The 15,044-nt window shown below is 46.1% G+C and overlaps 1 non-coding gene across 1 annotated transcript; it reads left to right on the top strand.

Annotated features, from left to right (window-relative positions):
- The first annotated feature begins 6,843 nt into the window (after nt 1-6,843).
- Nucleotides 6,844-6,915, top strand: TRNAM-CAU (transfer RNA methionine (anticodon CAU)). Its single transcript has one exon. It is a non-coding gene; the product is annotated as a tRNA-Met (tRNA).
- Nucleotides 6,916-15,044: the final 8,129 nt, after the last annotated feature.

Below are 15,044 nucleotides of genomic sequence, written 5' to 3'. Positions count from 1 at the left end.
CTTTTGTGTTGGTACATTTTTTCTATCGCTTTTGATTCTATAGAACATAACATTCTTTGTTTGAAGCTTGAAGCTTTCGCGAGATCGCGCAACGCAACTGAAGCCAGGAGTGCCGTCCCAGCACGTGGTGTAGACGTCAGAGCACGGAGGATACGTTAGTGCGCGCGGTAGGTTTCAGTACTCCGGGTTGATTTTTCTCGGGTACCCATTCGCAAGCAGGAAGAAAAATGTTCCTCCATGTCGGCAAATCTCGATTCTTGCTCCGTGATATCGACGCAAGAGGTCACGTGTTGGGCTGACACTGAGCGAAGGGACTGACGTCACGAGCATTTGCTTGCCAAGGCTGGTTGCATGACGTAGTGCTCACTTTTTCGCTTCCTCTATGGACGTTCGCATGCAAACAACAGCGCAGCGGCGCCACATTTTCCCCTGGGTAATATAGTCAAAAACTCTATGGCGCACCGACACTCCTTATACCTTTATCGAGAGTAGGCGCTGCAAGAGAGCTTCGCAGTCTCGCTCGTACCATCACGTTAAGTTACTGGCATACACCACAGAACTTCAAGTGTCGTATATACAGCCTCGACCCATCACTGAAACTGAAACCAACACTGAAACCAGCAAATATTTCACGACGTGACGCAACACTGCTGTGTCGGCTGTGGGTAGGAGGAGCATTCACCAACTCCTACAGCTGTCGTATCGGAATGGCGGACTCACCAACGTGCTCTAAGTGCAAGTGTGGAGACCATCAGTCATCTTCTGTGCAACTGTTCTCGCTTTGAAAAGCAACGTCAGACTCTCCAGGGTGCCTTGAATAGACTGGATGACCGGCCATTTACAGAAGCAAAGATTTTGGGAGCCTGGCCTCACAGTTCATTAGCCCAGAAAGCAGTTCGAGCGCTTCTTCACTATCTGAAGGCAACAGACTTGAGTGCCCGACTATAGACACCTTACATCTAACTTCGTGCATGTGAAAGTGCGGTATATAGATTCATGTTTTCTCTCGCTCTCTCTTTCACTCCCCATTTCTCTGCCCACCTGTACGGTGGCGAACTGGACTCAGTCTGGTTAAACTCCTTGCCCTCTCTCTCTCTCTCTCTCTCTCTCTCTCTCTATCTATCTATCTATCTATCTATCTATCTATCTATCTATCTATCTATCTATCTATCTATCTATCTATCTATCTATCTATCTCTCTCTCTCTCTCTCTCTCTCTCTCTCTCTCTCTCTCTCTCTCTCTCTCTCTCTCTCTCTATATCTATCTATCTATCTATCTATCTATCTATCTATCTATCTATCAATCAATCAATCAATCAATCAATCAATCAATCAATCAATCAATGGCGCAGTGCGCTTGGTTTCCGGTAGGTTTTATTCGTCTCGCACTTGTTCGCGTGCTTTTTCGCCTACCAGTCCGTGCGCGTTTTCTCCCGATATGCTATGTGTAACCACGTTAGTTCATTGAAATGTAAAGAATTGAAAGCTAAAGGTTCCCGTGACGTGATCACGCGTTGGGCTGACTCTTTCTGGCTTGAATTTTGTTACGTAATGCTCCATTGTACTCTTTCTTCCATGTCGAAAGATCTTTTATCAGCAAGAAAACAGGACTAGCCCCGGTGGCCTACAATCATCGCCCCTGCTCGTCACTGCCCCAACCGTGACAAAACAGAAACAACTCGTCACACGATAATGTGCAGCGACCAAAAGCGTGTGACAAGTCGTGAGGCGCTCAATCGGTGAGCGCGTTTGTACCCGCGATCGCGATGCGAACGTGATCTTTTCGCGCAACTGGTCTTTACGTCACCGTGTTCGTGATGTGGCGTCGGCGCTTCTTATACCTCTGTCACACGGCACGTGTAATGTCATTCACAGTAACTGACATTCATACCGAATGTCACTGCGGTTTTGCGTTCCCTGTCTACACGGGTGTACAAATTGGCATTGGCAATTGATGGCGATGATTGTCGACATCTTACGCAAGCAAGCACTTGGCGATCGACACGTATACTTTCAGGTTGCGCTTCGACCTGCGCAAATCGGCGGGCGCAAATCTCACCGATTGCCCACACTTTCAGCAGCGCGCGCGTCTCGTCGTCGGTCCAGTGCGTTTTTCGCTTCCCGTTCCCCTCTAACGAAGCCATAGAGTTGGCTTCCGTGGTTGGAAACGTTTAGACAACTGTTGATTGATTGATTGATTGATTGATTGATTGATTGATTGATTGATTGATTGATTGATTGATTGATTGATTGATTGATTGATTGATTGATTGAGTGAGTGAGTGAGTGAGTGAGTGAGTGAGTGAGTGAGTGAGTGAGTGAGTGAGTGAGTGAGTGAGTGAGTGAGTGAGTGAGTGAGTGAGTGAGTGAGTGAGTGAGTGAGTGAGTTTGGCAGATAGGCTTTAGCGCGGCACCACTTTGAAAACAATATGCAGAAATGAAAAAGAAAAACGAGCGTTTGCAAACATCGCTGACAAGAGATGCTATAGCGTCCATTCGGAGACTCGGAACAGGAATATCCACAAACATCAGCGTGCCCACGGGGCGCCATCGGTCATGTATAGACCTCACATTGGCCAAGAACCTTTCCAGTGTCGCCGCAGAGCCACCGGCCGTGTATCATAGCGATCATAAAGCGATAGTCACCTACCATGTTATAAATACAAAAAAGAAACTAAGGAAGGCTAAAAATTAAAAAAGAAGGCATTGTGTATGCAGTTTAATAAAACAACAAAAATCACGAAAGAAACAAAATTCATTACGCCATGTTTTACTTTCAATCAACACATTTATTATGAACATATTTAACAGCATATATACAGCTCCTCTGGTCATCCACCTTCAGAGAGTGGAATGGCTCCGAATTTTTATACACTTATGTGATTGTGTAATGCTGTGATGATTGTGTTATTTTGCACAACATTGATGAAACGTCGGAAACAATCAAGAGTATGTAGGTTGTAAAATAATACAAGATGCATTAAACTTCCGCTTTGAAACCAACCACAGGTGTTGTTGCATCTTCACTGTTAAACATACGTTGTTTTCTTTTTTTTTTTTTCGACTTCCTGTACAACAAGCTACGAGTACAATAAACCTCCCCTTTTACAAAGTGAACCAGCATCAATTACAGGCATGACGAGGTCTACATCAAAATTTATTTCATGCACAATAAGGCGTTTTTCTCGCAACTCCTTTTCTGTTTGTGCCTTTTGGCGACTGTCAGCTTTCACTGCCATTATCACGTAATGTTTAAGCAGGAAGTTGACCTCACTAATTTTTTAGGTTGTGTTTTAACAGTCCATTAGGCTTCTCTTTATCCGGTTATCTTACCGAAACGAGGTCGTAAAAATGCCGCGAAATCCGATATATTGGCGCCTCTTGTTCGACACCAGCACCGCTGTTATACCTATAGTAGTCATTTTTGAAGGAAACTAAATGCGTTTCAGTTTCACCTATCAGCACCCTTATCAACGCGGTTATCAAAACGTGCCCTGTAATTCGTGACTTCAATACAGACATGTGGCCGAGACTGCAGCAGACGACACTGAGGCTGAGGGAACCGATGACTACACATACAAGTGTGTTCGCAACGCCAGCATACCTGTATTGTTCATTGTCCAATGTTCCACTTGCACCGTAACCATCAGTGCGCCATACTAATGGCGGAGATGTACGTTGCGACAGGACGGGAATACGTAGACCGTCGAAACCCTTTAGGAACACGACAAAAATCATATGCCAGGGTCACACTTGCTTGGAGACGACGCCAATCGCATCTCAATTCCACCTCAATACTTCTTTTTTCCTTATATGTTAACTTGAAACGCACACGAAGTCATAATGATCTCAAATTTCAACGCGTATGCGTATTTTGCTGTCGTCTGCACACGAGTGCAGACACAGGCGTCGCTGTGTCGTCTGCAAGCGCACCCGAAGACAAGCGACAATTCACCCAGCGCGCATATCACCGATGTCCGGGCCCACTTTGCATAATACCATTTCCCGAAATGCTGACACGAGTTTATCATTCACCTCTTCTCTCATTTCCCAAGCACAGCCTTTCCGATCTCTTTCCTATCTATTGCTCTCGTTTTCATTTTGCACTTTTGTACAAACGTCGACGACGACGGACTGCAATGGAGCGCGCGTCAGTGGAACCCTATTAACCCCGCCATGTACAAACGCCTTTCCTGTGCATTACCTATACGACGCGGGAGACAAATTGCTCCGGCTTATTCTTTTTTTTTTTCTCCCTTAAATATATTGTGCATATGCTAACACCGTAGGCACGTAAGTCTCAAAGACAGAAAAATGAAATCCACGGAACATGAAACCGAGTTCGACAGGCACGCGTCTGACGGGAAGCCGAAGCGAAGTATCGTTTATTTTGTTCAAGAACAGGAAGAAGATGAAAAGAAAAGATACGAGAAGGAAAGCACTGTGTGTCGAGGAATATGTACATATCACTTAGGCATTCCAGGCACTGTTATTGCCGACAACAGTGTCCCAATAAATGGCGGAGAAAAAGCGTCACCGACACCACTGCGATGTACCAAATCGGCCTGCGATCCTTTTTTCCCTTAAGGTGGGTGGAATGTTCTAATTCGCGAACCCCGCGTTTGTGTGGATGGCTGCACTTCGTCCTTAGTCTGAAGGGTTTCCGAATTTCATTTTCTGTCTTTCTTATTCCGCCCTTGTCGCATCGACTTCTAAGTGGTCTTACCCTACAAAGTGCGCACGCGTTCCGCACGACCAAGACGACAACGAAAGCGTACAGTCCCAATTCGATTTCTCTAATTCGATTCGATGCCAGTACCGACTCTTCGCCAGAAAAGAACGGACCAACTCTGGTATATAGACGCAACGTCAGATTCGACGCGAAATGCACACCGAAAAAGCACTTTGTTCCTGCGTCCCTATATCTCCTTCCCTCCACCCTTTCCCCTCCTTTTCAGTCCTCCTCGCATGACGCGTCACGTGACATAATTCGATACCGGCAGCGCGCGAGGTCGACACGTGCAAAGCATATGCATACACGCGGTTGATTAATTCGTCGGCGCGGAGTCTTTGAAACGGCATAGGACGATATACGTGCTGTACTTCGCCCCCGTCGTTTTTCTGTCGGGGTGACTGACTTGCCGGCTTCGGTTCTTGGCTTTGTCAATTCGATTAGGAACTGGCTTCGGCCAGGAAACCGGGCCGTAATGGTGTTCCAGCAAGCACTAAATCCTACGCAAGAAATAACCTAACCCATATGGGGTATACCGTTTCCTTAAGAGATGGCCGTAGCAAAATCAGTTCTGCTGAAGCCAGCAAGGTGGAAGGATGGTGCATGAGAGGGAGGGGGAGGCCTTTTTCGTTATTTTTTCTTTCAGGAGACGGTGGCAGGGATCACATAGGAAACGTGGCGATTGACGATGTCTTATAGTTCGGGTTTAAAAGGATGAATTGCGGTGGGCAGGTGATGCAGTGCCTATAGAGAGGTGAACCAGTGGTTCATTACACTAGAATAAAAGAAGCAATGGATGAGATTAGGAACTTCGCACGCACGGAATGGACTCCGTTGATGCGGATAGACGTAATTAAGTGGAGATTGCTAGGAGACGTCTTCGTCCGTCTGTGAACTTGATTCTCCCGGCTGTATAGAAAGCAAATGCTGAAGATACAAAGGCCGTCTAGCATACGTAAAGCTATTTCTCCTACCACATTTAGACAACACGCAGCCCGTGTATCGCACGTGAACAACACCGACTCGTGCTTATACACGAGGGCGATTTTCGCGACACAGTCTAAGTAGTGCATTAAAAAAAAAGGACACTTTTACGAACACCCAAATAGCATTCACTCGAAGTACGCTTTCTCACAAAATGCAAATGTAGCATAGGCAAGACAAAACAAACAATTTCGATTTGCACTACGGCTTTGTCCTAATCCAACTTTAACCATAAATGTCAGAAACCTTAAATTTAAATCTTAAGAGTTAATCTAACACTAAAGAAAAATATTATATCGAGCTCAATTGATACATTACTCGCCTACAAGTATATCATTTTTTTTATTCTAGTATATCACTTTGTTGCGTAGAAAATTACCGCCGAAGGTGCCGCTACTGCATGTACGGCAATTTGAACCGCTCGCGTCAGGACGGACGAGTTTATGCACGTAAAATCCAAGTGAGGTCCCCCTATGCTGCTCTCTATGAATCGGCCAGCGCTGACGTCACGTGACGTCACCATAGCCCACCACAGGCGGTGCCACTCACGTTTTCCATTTTCTGCACTTTCTCGCTTGCAAAAGCTGTGTTGTCGCCACCAATAACGAATTCGTTATTACAGAAGCCTAATCTTTCAATCTAGCTCGACTTAATAGTTTCCTTTATTGTTCCTTTAGAAGTCTGCATTATTCATCAAATTCATGAAGGCGATTTGTAGTAACGAAGGTGCCTATAGCAAAGGCACGGTTAACGTTTTCCGTAAATAATCCTTACTTGAGCGTTCGAAAACAGGACCGCTATGGGACGACGAGGTTGTGAAAAGATCCGCGTAAACTTTGACCAGCTGCGATTTTTAACGCGCACACAAAACGATGAGCGCGAGTTTTCTTGGGCAATCCACCACTGTTGCAATCCGGCCGCAGCGGGTCGAACCCGCGACCTATATAGTGCCTGCAACCATAACGCCACTGGTTTCAGCCGCCATCAACTGAAGCAAACCGGCTGTAAAGGCGAGAAGTAGAAGGAATAGTGCGGATTTCGTAACTACATCACAGAGAGCTAACACTGAATGTTGTTCATCACGTAAATTGCTTTAAAGTGAACATTATTCGCCGTCAGAATCGCTGAGCAGAGTGGCGCAGTGGAAGCGTGCTGGGCCCATAACCCAGAGGTCCGTGGATCGAAACCACGCTCTGCTACAATCTTTTTTTTTTTTTCTACTAAAATTTGGACGTTATTGTTTGTTTTTCTTTTTCTTTTTATCAATGCATGTGGAGCCTGCCGTCACTCACGTTATGTGATTAAAAAAAAAAAAACAAGAAAGAAAGCAACTTAGTAACACCTTACTTGTACAGCCCTGCCACGTGTCTTCCCCGCAGTGAACCTGCGACTCCCAAGAAACTTCCGCTTACAAGTACTATTAGACTAATATACTGAAGAAAAAGAAACGCGTGTTTCCAAATTAGCACAACGTACGAGACACCTCCTTGGATAACTTTCTTTTATTTTTTTCGACGAAATTATTACGTGTCATGCCACAAGCACAAATTTATTATAACTTTTCTAGTAATATAGGACTAAATTCACTCGTGAATTTCTCATTAGCTGCAAAGGAAGACTGCTGAAATTATGCACGCTTCTATTTTGCAGCGCTCCCGCGATTCTCTTTTGCCGCGAATCGAGAAGACAGTGCTGCCGTTACTCTCCGACTCTTGACTCTGTGACGCCTGAAAGAAGGCGCGAAAAAAAGAAGGACGTGTATCTACATCTTGCAGCAAGTATAAGGTTCTTGTGAGAGCTCTATAACACGCAACCGCAAAGTCTTCTTAAAGCAATCGCATTCCTTACGTCCCTGCATAAGGGATCCTCATGATTTGTCCCGGCCATTCAGAGGGAATCCGTGCATATTCTCACGCCTTCGTCCCCGCGTATACGAAGTGATCACGAGGTGATCACAAGGTGATCTCGAGGCAACCGCGGAACGCAAGGGACGGTTCCCTTCCCATAGGAGTCGTCAGATTTTTGCCACTTTGTAGCAGCTTATTGTCCTCGAGGACACATCGTGGCGCCACCTGGTGGAATCTCCCTCTGACTTAGAAGGGAACATCACATGATACCGGCCGCGAAAGTGTTCGGTACCTCCGTTGATTCAGCCACGGTTAATTCAGAGTTTTTGCACGTTTTAAGCGTTGTGTGTCGGGTCGTACTGGCTGCGAGACGAGCAAGCGAACGAGCGAGCCACCTGCGGCATGACCGCGTCGTTCACTCTCGTCGTACAGCGCGTGTACGCGGCGATATGAACTGTACGAGCGTGAAGATTCCACTATAGCTTAAAAGGTGAGATACCATGAAATTAACCTTGCAACCTGTAATTTCAAATGCTCTCACGTCTCGTAAAGGTGCATGTTTAGTGTGCCACAAGCGAATGCCCGCACTTGTCTCTTGCTTTTGCGCGGACGGTTCCCGGCCGAGAGGCAGCATTTCGATTCGCGTTGACTGCGCCGTGCATGATTCACAGCGTCGCTCTAGTTTTTGAGCGTGTAATTCTCAGCTTCACCAGCCATTCATCTCGCCTGCCGCTTCGTTTCGAGCCTATGCGTGAAAACTCGCCACCGGGTTCGACAGAGTGCGTCCTGCACTGGGGCACCGAGAAGTAAGACCATGCTTTAAGAGTGTGCCACTAAATTGCTGCCTCGTGAATAAAACGTATCATGGAAAATCCTACGAGCAAGGCTTCAATCGCCTAGCCAGCGAGCTGCGTCGAACGGGGCAAAGGCGCGAACGCGAGTCACGTGACGCTCCTTCCTACGCCATAGCGATAGCAGCGCCGATCCCTCCAGTGGCGGCCCTCGAGGCCGAAAGTATGAGGAAACTCCAGTGGAGTTTCTGCATACGCTCTAATTTCAGTTGGTTCACCCCCAAATTTAACTTGGCACACACCCAAATTTCAAGTTGGCCCATCCCTAAATTTCAAGTTGGGTAACCCCTAAATTTCAAGTTGGCACATCCCCAGTTTTCAAGTTGGCCCACTCCCATATTTAAATTCGCCCATTTCCAGCTTTCACATGCCCCAACTTCCACATGGCTTCCCCGCGCATATTTTATACAGCCCTATGTATCCCTATAGAAATTCTCTGTGATAAATTTTATTGTTTCATTTGGTTTCGATTGTTTCGTATCGCCTATAAAGCTTCCGATCATCTACGTTTACGCTATCATAACGATTAAATGTATTAAATTCGTAAATTACGCATTTTTCTGCAGATACAAGGCACTACACTTCTCCCATGACGGGTTGGGATACTCACCAAAGAATGCTTATTACGCATTACGAATGTACTACCGGCAATACAAAATCCATCCATAAAACCGCAGTGCACTTGCCGTTCACCTCAGAAAGAGAGCAGAGTCAGTTGGAGTCCGCTCACAGCTTAGTGACTTTGATCCGATAACGTAGATCCTAGGCTAACTGGAAAATATAAAAGCCCATTGTTTCAAGCTGAAATATTATCTTTGTCTGCATACTGAAATCAGGGGATCACTCATAACATTTGCCAGGACGTTAAGGTTCTAAGACCAGTGACCCCCCCGCAAACTGATCTGTACGGAGAAAAACAACCGTGTTAAACAGGCAGAGCCACTTCACGTCATAGAAATATTCAAATCTACCATTCGACTGGGACAGCGTACTATACATTTAATGTTATGTTGTTATCGTGGAACCATCACTCAGGAATCATTGCCGCTTCCCAGATGGTGTCGGCTGTTGGCGACATGAAGGGATTCACCGTCAGTTTTCTTTTTCCTAGCGCAAGCAAAAACACATTGACGACAGAGAAGCATGCAAGGGCATCCGTCGTCTTTTTCATTACTAGCGCTATAAAGATTACCTGAAGCTTGAATGAGAACCACCTAGCCTGACTATTTACGTTCTGTTACCGTGAACGAAGCTTACTTTTACTGCGATAGCAATTACCCTCCACGCCCCTTATTTGCCGTCGCCGTCGCCGTGATGTTCCGTATAAAGTCCAGGAAGTATAACACCGTCACTGCGCGCCGTATGTGCGAGTGAAAGCACGCGAAGGGAGCCGACGATCACGGCTCAATCTGGCCCACGCGAGGGTGGAAAACGAAGAGCAAACTGCGAAGACCGTGAGGGGGATGGAGTGAGGGCAGCAACTAGGTACTTTGCTCGGCGTTGCGCGGTCGCACGCGAAGTATATTGAAAGCGATCTGCAGACGACTCATTCCAATTAGCTGGAAGTAGCACTTTGTCCGTCTTCTTTCCGCAGTCAGTGTCTTTGTGCGCTTGACCTCCCTTAAGGAAAATTATGTGATCTCGTCGCTGGTTGCGTTGAGACGACAGACAGCTACGAGGTCCCTCCGCTCGCTACTGCTGCCGAGCTTGCTCACGCCAACGTTTTGACAGCGAGCGTCCGCGGTCATCGAGGGTGATGTGTTCATGTTTGCCTGTGCGCGCTGACACCCCGCTTAATAATACAGTTAGTAAGCGAATATTTCCAAGTTTATACGGCCCATAAAACTACTATCCTTACCTCATATAGCTGTCTACTGATTTCGCCCTATGCTTCGCGTTTCGGGCGAAACTGCGACTTTTTGTTCGTCAATAGTCACCGAAGGGCGCCAGGACTCACCTTGTCTCGCCTCCGTCTAGATGACCGCCTATGCGCGGAGGTCGGCTGGCGCAAGGCACAAGACCCTGGAAAACAAAAAAAGATCATATGGCACATATGCCACACATGCAATAATTTCATATGTGTTCATATGAACCCGCGTTTCATACGTGTTCATTATAAGAAGTTATAGGATATGTGGCATGCGTCACACGAGGATCTTTTTTTATAGGAGCGGAATGTTTCTGTCGCTTTGAGACACAACGTAACCCAGTTTGAGGAATGCCGGAAGCCTTCCAGAGTCGCATCAAATGGAAACAATAGAGAGTTCTAGTACGTCCAGTATTGCGGTTACGCAGTGGTGTTTGTGTCTTACCGGGTTAGTGGACGCGCTGATAGAGACATGACGTTTCGTTTAACCATAATGATTTGTAGACACGTTATCGTGTTCAATGAGTGCTCTTGTTGAACAAGAGAACATTTAGGTCACTGTCGAAAATTTTCACCACCAGAGAAGTAGAATATACTTGATCATTGCAATAATAGCCCCGTGTTCATCTGGTGGAGCTCTGCGCCAGCAGGAAGCGCCACCAAACCGGCCCCTCACGTTTACGCCTCCGGTTACGCGGTATAGTCCACAAACGGTAAGAAGTTGGCTTACCAACCACAACTCGCTTATAAACAGCAATAAATGAGTAGCAGCTGTAAGCACAAACTCAGTACGCACAGAGACTCCACACGAACTTGAAAAAAACAAAAAAACACGCTGTTCTACAACCACGAGTGATGACATGACATCTCACGCTGCCCAGCTCGGTTCACTGAATTTACTGGAGCGCTACAATGTGTATCAGTTATATGGCCTACTTTTAAACTTACAATCACGCATCTTACAAGACTGTCGTTGCTTTCAAGCTAGTGTATCACTTTTTGAAAGATAAAGCCACTTGAAAGATGCAAAAGAGTGAAAGGACAACTCCGGCGATATTTCGATAGCAACGGATGTCAATGAAGTTCGCTGGGCACACTTCCGTCGTGTCCTCAACAAAATAGGTTCGAGAGTTGCGCAGATTATTTACAACTGAACTTTCTTGATTCCCTCGAACCACCTGCCATGCCTGCTCCTCGGCTACCAGACATATCGTGCTGTAACGCAAAGGGTGTTATGACGTATTATGATGTAATGCGCGCGTAATGCTGGGAATTAATTGCAAACGACAGCGTCGAGGAGCCGGCGATAGTGAGCTAGCTCGCGTTTGGCGTGAGAAGGTCTTGTCGCTATAGATGTTACGTTCCTGTGCGGACGGGCCCGTGATGGGTGGCAAGTTGTGATGCGCTGTTGGCACTAACCACACCAACAACAATTTGTTGTTCTTGCTGTTGTTGTTTAAAGGTCTACAGACATGATAGACATTTCCGACTTCAGCTCTTGCGTTAAATGCAAGGCTCAGAGCGTACTAATCCCATGTGTATACGGTCTGCCTTGTTCGAAACATGACATTTCCACAACGACAACACGCTATCGAATCTCAGAACACAGCTTCCGCGCAAATCAAATCCGTCACGTCCCCTCCCCCTCCCCTCTCGCCCCGTGAAGAATAAGGCAAATCCTCGACACAAGCGACGCGTCCCATGATTGGCTCGGGGCGCTATACGTAGCATGCTGGAAAAGAGCGCCTGAAAGAAACGCCGTCGTCTTTCTATATTCGTGCATGGGAACGTCGGCTCGCTCACCGATCCGAAATCCATCTTTTCTGGTATGACACTCGCGTCTGCTTGAATAGAGGAGACACGGGCAAAAGCCTCCGCGTATTTTTATGCCGGTTTTCCTCCCGGCTTTGTTTCTACAGCCTCGGCAGCCTTTCAGACAACGACCACAGCATCAATTCATCTGAAGACCAAAAACTCGCATTGAAAAGGTGAATGTCTGCGGAGTTGCGCCTATTTGGCCCCATGTAAACGCGAGCTGTAGGTCTAAAAGAATGCAGCGCTGGGCAAAACTCGAAGCGACTTAAGGCGTGGCCTCCGAGATTAAACAGAGTTTCATAACAAATATCCCCATAGACAGCTGTACATGGTGCTAGTGTCTGCGGGATTTGTAGATACGGTGACTTCCACAGCACGGGAATGCTGGGTGCAGTGTACACGAATCTGCCCCTATGATCGTTAGGCGATTACACGGGACATGAAGAACAGGCAGATTCACCTGTTACATCATTTCCATGGTACCTGATAGGTAGCGTATGCAGTAATTCTAGTACCTGACCAGTCACAGCGCCAAGACTTCCTCTAGTAGTTTTTTTTTTTTTTTTTTTTGTAGGTACGTTTGCAGTTAGACCAACGAATCAGTATTGCACTAGGAATGTTGCACTACCCTATTCAACATTGAATGGCTACGATAAAAACAGACAGAATTACACTCATGTAGCCTAATAACACAGGCCTTTGATATACGGTCGTCTGCGTCACAATGCAGAAAGCTGACGACATGTTCGTCACGCACGTTCGTAATATCGCGGAGAAGCATGCAAAGCATGACGGCGTACGCCGGCATCTCCGATTCGCTGAAACCAGCTGCGGCTTCCGCCACGGCGGCTTCCGCAGCAGTGCACGGAATTAGCGACACTAGAGGGCGTATAGAAAGCTTTTTTTACTGCTTTCTCTTTCTTTACTTGTTAGATGACACAACAACAATATATTTTAGGAATCTGAACAAACCGTTATGAAATAATGTAAAGGGGCTTCCTTGGGCCAACACTCCGGCTTGCCTAAAAGCCTCGCTGGGCGCACTTCTCCCAGACGCGCGTTGGACGCGCGCCGACGCCAGCGCCACATGGCGGCGGCTTTCGGCGTCGCGGCGCCAAAGCCCACAAAGCCGAGCCAGGAAACATACATGCGCGCTTTGCTGTGACAAGACGGCGGCAGCGAGTGAGGAAACGCTTTCTCTATCTTTTTTTTTTTTTTTTTTTTCGTTCTTTTTACGGGCGCGGGCTTTGGCTCGGGATGTCAGGGCACGTCCATTTATGAAGGTTTGCCGGAGGAGACGCGCCGCTGCGGTGACAGTCGTTCGACGCACGCTCTTCGGGCAGTTGCATCGCGGGCGCGAGAAAAAAAGCGTTTTATCCCGCATCATTGACCCCGTTTGCCAAAACGCTCGCAAAATATTTTCGAAAGCGGAGCCACTTCAGCGAAGAGACTTGCGCGTTGCAGTGCGTGGTTTTCTTCCACGTCGCGTCATTTTTTTTTTTTTTTTTTCTCCGGCGAGGATGCGTCGCATTGCTGCTCGGTTTGCGGCTATTTGTGGGACGACCTCGCGTTTATGCTCTCGCAAAATCTCGACGCTCCGCAGAAGCGATATATCAGAGGGTGCTCGCATCGCGAGTATACGGCGAAAGAGCGGTTGATAAACGACGCGTGGGCGAAGTTCCCTGTAAGACTCGTCTTCTCCTTTTTTATTTGTTTACTTCTGCAAATAAAAACAATAGCGTATGCGCACGAGAACGCTTACGCGAATAGGTTTTTGAATGATAAACGAAGTGCCGAGGTCTACATCGTTTGGCTCCGTGTGGTATGGTGTCACGGAAGGAAATAAAAGAAACCTCCATATGCCTTTCGTGCGGTGCTAACACTTAGGCGTGAAATGCTTGCTCTGACGTCAAGAACGCTGTTTCCATTTCCGCTTAGAAATGAACGCCAGGCTCAGAATCAAGACCTCGAGGGCTCAATTCTTGGCTCTACCAGTGCACGGAACGGAGCATCTTGCGCTTTTTTTCAGTTTCAGTTTATTTCTTTAATAAGGAGGAGACATACATGTTTACATAAGTATACAAAAGGAGGTCCCAGAGCATGTGGCTGAAAGGGGACCTCCTGTCAGAAAATATATACATTAAAGGAAATACAAGGCATAAAACAGCAATACAGTAGTCACTATGAGGAAGATTATTCAAAGTATATGTACAAACTGTAAAGTAATATAAAGTCAATAGCTAGTCGTACAATTAAAACAGTAGCTTAAGGCATTCGCAACAGAACAAACCAAAATACTTATAAAGGCTATAAATGAGAGAAAAAAAGACTAAAAAAAAAGAGAAAAAAACGGCAAGGAAATGAGCAGGAGTGAAGTGAATAGCTTAGATATGTGGATTATTTTGGCTATCTAGTAGAAAAGTGAATAATGTTTTCTTGAAGAAACTCAAAGACGAAGAGTGCTTGACATTTAATGGGAGGCTGTTCCAAGTGGATAATGCTGCGAAATATCCAGATTGTTTTCCATAATTAGTATGTATTAGTGGCAATAAGAAATCGTTGTTAGCTGCAAACCTTGTGCGGTTCAAGTTAACCAAAGTAGCCGCAGAAAATATATTTACTGGAGAAGGATTACGTATTACCTTAAATAACGTTATGGCTAATTTATATTTAACAATATTTTTTACTGAGAGTATTCTGTGGTTGAAAAGCATATCAGAAACACTGCAGTTGAATGAGCTGAATGACAATATCCGGATGGCTTGATTCTGCAAATGCTGTAGTACTGGTGCTATATGAGTTGGATATGTGTTACCCCATGCTGTAATGCAATAATTAAGATGGCTGTGAATAAAAGAATAATACAAGGTCAGCAATGTTGGTTTGCTAAAATAATATCTAGATTTAAGTAAAATTCTAATACCGGGAGAAATCTTGCGATTCAAATA

Source organism: Dermacentor andersoni, chromosome 11, assembly GCF_023375885.2.
Source record: "Dermacentor andersoni chromosome 11, qqDerAnde1_hic_scaffold, whole genome shotgun sequence".
Classification (NCBI taxonomy): Eukaryota; Metazoa; Arthropoda; class Arachnida; order Ixodida; family Ixodidae; genus Dermacentor; species Dermacentor andersoni.
Note: the sequence above shows the minus strand (reverse complement) of the source record. Positions and strands in the feature narration are given on the sequence as shown.